General features: G+C 35.6%; 1 long non-coding RNA gene across 1 annotated transcript; it reads right to left on the bottom strand.

The window, feature by feature from the left end:
• Window positions 1–534: 534 nt before the first annotated feature.
• Window positions 535–5450, bottom strand: LOC141335999 (uncharacterized). Its single transcript, XR_012355665.1, has 5 exons — window positions 4744–5450; window positions 4497–4587; window positions 4095–4184; window positions 3701–3782; window positions 535–1214 (listed from the first exon to the last, which is right to left on the bottom strand). It is a non-coding gene; the product is annotated as an uncharacterized lncRNA (long non-coding RNA).
• Window positions 5451–8004: the final 2554 nt, after the last annotated feature.

An 8004-nucleotide genomic window follows, 5' to 3' on the forward strand; every position in this document is an offset into this window, starting at 1 on the left:
GAGAATCATTCACTCTTTCAAAGATTAACCACAGCATTTGCAGTAAAACCATAGTAAAAACTAAATCAATATTTTTTCTACAATAACCGTTTAACAATGACTGTTGCATTAAAACCACAGTAAGTACAAAACTAACCATTACTACAGTATTTGCAGTAAAACCATAGCAACCACATTTATTATGATTTTAAAAAACTATGGTTACTACAGTCATGCTTACCACAGTTTTACTGTAGTATTACTACAATTCAACTATAGTAGAACCATGGCATCAAAACCTTATGAACTAAAAAAAAAAAAACTTGTTTACTATACTTATAGTTGCTACAGTTTTGCTACTGAAAAACCATGGTTAACTGCTCTATAATTATATACACATTTCATAATACTTATCATTTCAAAGTAGGTTTACAGAAAATCCATTTTTCCAAGGTTACAATGTAAAAAAAAAAAAAAAAAACTTTAATCAGCCAGAGGTGATTGAGACTTACTGGGAAAGATCTTTTAGCAACAAAGAAATGTCCATATGACAGCAGCTCAAAGATAAAGGTAATTATCTATTTTTATTGCCACATCAGAATCTAATCTATCTTCATGGCAAAAACCGATGTACAATATTACAACAAAATAAAAACCGAGCAAACAAGCAGTTAAAATGTTTTAAGTTATATGATACAAATTTTAAAATCTTTTCTAATAAAACCTTACTAAAGTATCTAGTGAAGTGTTCAGTTAAACACAATCCTTTAACATTATTAAAGGGTAAGTTCAACAATTTTTAATCCACTTTGTATGTTACAAAGTTGTTAATATATATAAAAGTTGTTTATTCTTTCTCAGAGATACCCTGTTTATTTGTCAGCAAAACTCTACTGCATGACGCAAAACACAGTATTTTGTCATTTTGTTGATGCAAAAAGTGTTTTTGTCAAAACTCATCATTTCATTATGAGTCATCCTGCAGAGTGTTGCTTACAGTATAAGTAAAAAGGGATTTATAGGTACACATAACTCATTTACAGATAATAGAAACACTGCAATAATACAAAGCGGGTTGAAAATTGATACCCTTAAAGGCAATATAAGGATAATATTTCACAGCTTTGTATGTCCATGTACAGCTGGCATCATCTGAAGACTTGAGTGTTGCTGTCTTCTGAAGTCTTCACAAGTAAGGCTGGATCTGATCTTGAACTGGCGTAACCTCTGGTAACCTTGGGATGGACATCCAGAGAAAGAAACAGGAAAGCAAAAGGAGAAAGATTAGTATAGCAGCTGTTCATATTATTTCAGACCAAAGATGATTTATTTAAATTACATATAACTGTAGTGCAATGTTATATAAATGCTTAGCTAAAAATGTGTATTTTAAATTAATTTAAACAAAAAGATTGTACCTGACCCATGGACATTATCAGAAAGACTGTTTTAAAGTTAAAGAATTAAATACAAAAATGTTGCAACTTATACTTTAGTGGATTTTGGTATATCCTCACTATTATCAATTTTTTATTATCAGAGTTTTGTAACCTCATTACAGGCCAAGTATTAATGCCTGTATTTGTGCTTATTGTGATCTGGTTTAATCACAATAATGATTTTTGTAGAAGCAAAGGTAAAAATATTATATGCCCTCAGTATTCAGGGAACAGACACAGTCTCTACAGAATGGACTACATATGCCACAGTATCATTTTAAGGGTTAGTTCACCCAAAAATGAGAATTCTGTCATTAATTCCTCACTCTCATGTCATTCTAAAACTGTTAGACCTTTGTTCATCTTCAAATCACAAATTAGGATGTTTTGGATGAAATATGAGAGCTTTCTGACCCTGCATAGACAGCAAGGGCCCTACCACGGTCAAGACACAGAAGGGTAGTAAAAGCGTTATTAAAATAGTCCATGTGACGTCAGCGATTCAACCTTCATTTTATGATGCTACAAGAATACAAATTTAGTTTCTTTTGTGCACAAAATTACTCTCATAGTTTCATAAAATTACAGTTAAACCACAGATGTCACATGGACAATTTTAACAATGTCATTACTACCCTTCTCTGTCTTGACTGTGGTGGTTACCCTCACTGTCTATGCAGGGTCAGAAAGCTCTTGGATTTTATCAAAAATATTTTAATTTGTGTTCAGAAGATGAACGGAGGTCTTACGGGTTTGGAACAACATGGGCATGAGTAATTAATGACAGAATTTTCATTTTTAGGTGAACTAGCCCTGTAAGTGGGAGGTACATTATAACTGTAATGTGCACTACCTTTCAAAAGTTTACGTCTTTGAAATAAGTCGCTTCTGCTCACCAAGGCTGCATTTATTTGATCAAAAATGAAGTAAAAACAATAATATTGTAAAATATTATTACAATTTAAAGGGATGGTTCGGAGTAGAATTGACTTCGTTGCTATGCACTCCGAAGCCCATCTAAATACCCCATCCGGAGTTTTTTTTTACCTTAGTCGAACATTTATGGAGATATTAGAGTTTTTCAAACTGCTTGTTACAGGAGTGAATGGTACATGTAATGTATCTCGTAAATTGCACCACTAAACGTGCAAGTAATCTTACCAAACTTGTACAGTAGTGTAAATAGGTTATGTACTCACAAAACGCTGCATCGGAACATTTGTAAGTCCACCATGAGTGTTTTAAAAACACGTTTTACCCGAGAACTACTAGTCTCAGAAACTACAAGTCGACATCACTTCCCTGGTTTGAAAAAAGCTCATTAAAGTCCTCCTACTACATCTGTGTGCATGTCAACTTGTAGGAGGACTTTTACGTGCTTTTTTCAAACCAGGGAAGTGACGTCGACGTGTCGCCATTTGTAGTTTTTGAGACTAGTAGGGATCCGCTAAAACGTGTTTTTAAAACACTCATGGTGGACTTACAAATGTTCCGATGCAGCGTTTTGTGAGTACATAACCTATTTACACCACTGCACAAGTTTGGTAAGATTACTTGCACGTTTAGTGGTGCAATTTACGAGATACATCACATGTACCATTCACTCCTGTAACAAGCAATTCGAAAAACTCTAATATCTCCATAAATGTTTGACTAAGGTAAAAAAAAACTTCGGATGGGGTATTTACATGGGCTTCGGAGTGCATAGCAATGAAGTCAATTCTACTTCGAACCATCCCTTTAACAACAGATTTTTGTGAATATATTGTGAAATTAAATTTCTTTTTATCAAAGCTGCATTTTCAGCATCATTACTCCAGTCTTCAGTGTGACATGATCCTTCAGAAATCATTCTAATATGCTGATTTGCTGCTCAAAAAATATTTTTAATTTCTAATTATCAATGTCTTATCATTATCAATTATCAAAAGTTAAAGGAAACATTTATGTTTCAAACAAATGCTGTAAATTATAAAAGAAACTTTTTTTATTCATCAAAATATCCTCCTGCATTAAGTCAAACACATGATTAATGATTTCTGAATGATCATGTGACCCTAAAGACTGGAGTAAAGATACTGAAAATGTAGCTTTGCATCACATAAATAAATTACTTCTCTAACTATATTAAAATAGAAAACAATCATTTTAAATTGTATTAATTTCACAATATTACTGTTTAACTGTATTATTTATCAAATACACACAGTTGTGGTGGGCAGAAGATACTTTACCATACCAAAACTTACGAAACAGTAGTGTATGTTTGATATTTTACTTACTAGACAATGGTTTACAGCACTTTGGAGAAGAAGGTTCACTCTGAGTCTGCTGATGTGCCACAGGCCATCATCATGGAAGAATCTAGGAACAAAACATTTGTCACAGAGACCACAATATTTAGTATGCAGTTGGTGGTTTATTAGAAGGAAACAAGTTAAAGTACAGGTAAAATGCAAAAAAAAAAAAAAAAAAAAAAAAAAAAAAATACTATTAGATAACAGAATATGTTTTTAGTTTTAAGTAGAGTTACATTTAGCTGTGAAAAGCTTCATAAAATTACTATAATAATTAAATATTTAATTTTGTAAAAGACATTAACAGACACATGGTTATATAGGATAAATATATTGTGAAAAATGCTTAAAGTTATTTTTATGAGCTTCTTCGGTTCACCTGTATTTCCTGCTTCTGTCAGCAGCTCTCTTAAAACATTTTGAAACCTTGGAGCTTCCCTTCTGTTGTGGAGGCTTTATTTCTGTCCCCCTGAAAGAACATATTTTGTCAGTATGCGTTTACCGTACAAGATCAAGACGCATTTGAACTTGGCAGCCATTAAGGTTCAATAAATGAGACTACTTCCAATAACCCATAGACAAATTGTCAGCAAAAAAGCCAAAAGTTTCATAAACAAGACCTCAATCTCTAGAGTTAGCATACTTCATCTGTGAGATGCTAACAGACTTTTTCGAAGACATTAAACCATTTCTACAAAGTAAATATTCAATAGAAACGCGTCAATTACAAGTAAGGAACAGTTTTATGTATTAATTGTGTGATTTTAAGCACTAAACTTACCTAAAAGCAGTGACAACAGCAGCGAGAGACGGAGTTTTGTGTCAGGTGTCTTGCTGCAGCCCCGTTTCCATGGCAACCTCTCCAGTGTAAACTTAGACATTCAACAAATTAAAATACGTCAAAGTCACGCAGTATTTACAAAAGTAAACATCTAGAATTGAAACATTACATTATCAATCTAGTCTCATTCAATCATTATCCAACAGACTATTAGTTTAAAAAGGAACCACAACAATAGCTGGCTCACCGTAGAGACGGAGACTTTCTGGCAGCCTGTAACAGAGTGAAAAACACGACGAAAAACGTTAGTTAGGACAAAGTAGTGTAACACTACTGAAATAAAAACTAAAAACAAACTCTGAACTAAGCTTTTTGCTGCTCAGTGTCTAACGTTAGCTCGTCCCCTCAGAGAAACAGCTGGAAACACAGTAAAATAAAATCCATTAGCGTTAGCTAAACAAGTTAACCTTATTTGGAAACGAGCCAAAGTCTCAAGTAGGGCTCACGCAAAGTCTTTTACCTGTACTACAGTGCACCAAGCGCCTTACTAGTTATAAAGTGTCACAAAATTAACAAAATAATATATTTTTTCCAATTAAACTCAAGTGAAAACTTACCTGAAAGCCACGGATGTCGCCGGGGGAGTCGCCATCTCTCTGGTGGGTTGCTAAGAGACGAGTAACCGTACAAGTTCAAACAGAAAAACGCGGCATCGGCCTTCTGTCGTGAGCCGACTCAGAGCCGACCTTTGATGAGCTGGCAAAGTAGAGCACTGACCAAATTACACCCGCCTACGCCTGGCCGATCCTTTTTAGATCTTAGAGTTTACGAGGCCGACGTTCTGCTTACGGGCCGACATCGGCCCGACGTATGTGTGCTGTCTGGGTTGCAATATTACAAACTTTTAAACGTGCACACAATACTCATGAAATGCATGTTCTCCTGTGTGTACAACTGAATTAGTTTAGCATTTAATTAAAATCGTTAAAATAAAATATATCAGGAGCGACTTACCTCCATCTGCCATCATCTACCGTTCCACACCAGTTTGCTTGTTATGAACCGCGTGACGTCATATGGGGCGGGGCAGCGCGACACGTCACACTCCACCTGAGTCCGTTTCCTCTGATGTCTTTTTGTCTGATAACTTTTCGGCTGATGCCTTTTTGTCTGATAACTTTTCGTTTGATGTCTTTTTGTCTGATAACTTTTAATCTGAGTCCGTTTCCTCTGATGTCTTTTTGTCTGATAACTTTTCGTTTGATGTCTTTTTGTCTGATAACTTTTAATCTGAGTCCGTTTCGGCTAATGTCTTTTTTTCTGATAACTTTTCGGCTGATGTCTTTTTGTCTGATAACTTTTCGGCTGATGTCTTTTTGTGTGATAACTTTTAATCTGAGTCCGTTTTGTCCGATGTCTAATAATTGTACCAGACCTGACACCTGACGTAGTTTTTCCTGAGACCTGAAGCCTTTCAGTCTGAGGCACGAGGCCGTTTTGTCCTGTGACTGAAGCCTTTTAGTCTGAGGCATGACGCCTTGTCATTGTATGACTGAGGTCTGACGATGTCCTAAAATGTACACCGTACCGGCGATACCAGCTCATTTTTTTTTAGATCAGCACAAAAGACACTAAAAATGCTCTGTCGGTTTTAGTCATACAAATTAGAGATATACATCATTGGAAACTGTAAAGTGTGTACTTTTATTTGTGCACACTCACAAGAACAGCAGAAAGTTGTGCTTTTTTATTTAGAATAAAGAAAACAAACAGGGTGATTTCTGTTTTCTCTGTCTCCGCGAACTGCTTTTAGAAATGCGTCACTTAAATCATTCAAACTCTGTGAATACTCAGCACACAAACAGAAAAGTGGTATCTACTGAAAGCTTGAGATTTATGCTTTTAAACGAAGTAAGTTTGATCAAAAACAAATAATCTGTGATAAATTAATCTATATGAAACCAAGGAGATGTCTAGTCTATCCAGTTCCAACTAATTATCTCTAATGTGACCGCGCCCACTAGCGAAATTCCTTTAGATATGCAAATTAGCCATGTGCTACAAGCGCGGCAAGGACGGAGTATCTGTACACGAGGAAACTCCCACATCACCGAAACAAAGCAACATGACTTCAAGTTCATCTTGGTTACAGTTTGTTTCTGAATGAAGATATGCTGTGAGGAATTAGACTTATATTTACCACGATCACAAGAAGGACGCGATGCAACGCAAACCCAGCAGGAGAAGACATTTACATGAGTAAGTCTTACTTTCATTTTCCTACTAGCTTTCGCTGTTATTTACTTTGACAAAACGTGTACACATTTTACTAGTTAGACTTATTCCAAACTAAAATTCCTGACTTTATCAAATGAAACATTATGAAGTACGTTTGATTGCATTGCATCTCTCACGATGCCAGGATATTTATAATGTTCTGGAAAAACGATGTGATTATGACTGTGAGATGCATTTATGACGATATGTTTATGACTGTAGAATCATACTTATTAATTTATTTATTTTATTGTATAACAGTAGGGTGTAAAAGTAATATGTGTGCTTACACTGAATGTATGTTTACATCACGTTTATTAGTAATATAGTGCTTAACGATAATTATTAGTTTCTCAGATATTACATGTCCTTTTTTACATTAGTACAAATGCTAGAATCTATGACTATATACTATATACCAGTTATTCCCCTGTAAAGGGAATTGTGTCCAAACCTTTGCCTGGTAGTGTATGTGTGTGTATTTATTTATTATAAATGCTCCTAATATGAATAGGCTCACAGATGTTTTGCTTTTGCAATGAATCTTGCTGTCCTTCCCTTGAGTCTCTTCAAACTGTTTTCCTCTGAGAGCGCTGTACAAACTTCAGATGATACAGATAAAAATACAGTACTGTTACGTCATCGGACGTATATTATTCTTTGTATTTTTGTGTTCACATCAGGTTTTTAATTGCATTGCATGCTTTTCACTGTGCGCAGTCTCTCCCTCTGTCCCGCTCTCTTTCTCTCTCTCTCTCCTCCTGGCAGAGCTTGATTGGGACCAGCTGCAGGAGGTTGCGTGGCAATCGGGAGCGTTGAATTCCCGGAAACAGAGCAGTGTTAAAAAGCTTCTGTTGGGAGCGCATGGGGGAGCTCCGTCGTGCGTCCTCTGTCTCCTGCCCCAGACAACTTGAATGTAATTGTACGGTGTTGTGACTAACGTTGAAACTCTGTGTGAGTAAGTTGGACCGCGGAGCTCTCGCTCTAACGCGGCTGTGTGTAATATTTGTTTCTTTAACTCGCAGTTAAGTTTTTGCTGGATATTCGTTGACTGTTGTGATTATTCGTTATTTTTATTAATATTTCGTTAATATTGAAGCAAGTAGGTTGGGGATTGCCATTTTTCTTTGTGTACAAACTTTCCTCCTGTTTTGTGCTAGTTAAGGAGTCAGGGAAGGCTGCCTGTATTTCTTTTGAGAGTTTTATTTTTGATAGGCAATTTAGCTGTGAA

Source organism: Garra rufa, chromosome 6 (genome assembly GCF_049309525.1).
Source record: "Garra rufa chromosome 6, GarRuf1.0, whole genome shotgun sequence".
In the NCBI taxonomy this organism is placed as follows: Eukaryota; Metazoa; Chordata; class Actinopteri; order Cypriniformes; family Cyprinidae; genus Garra; species Garra rufa.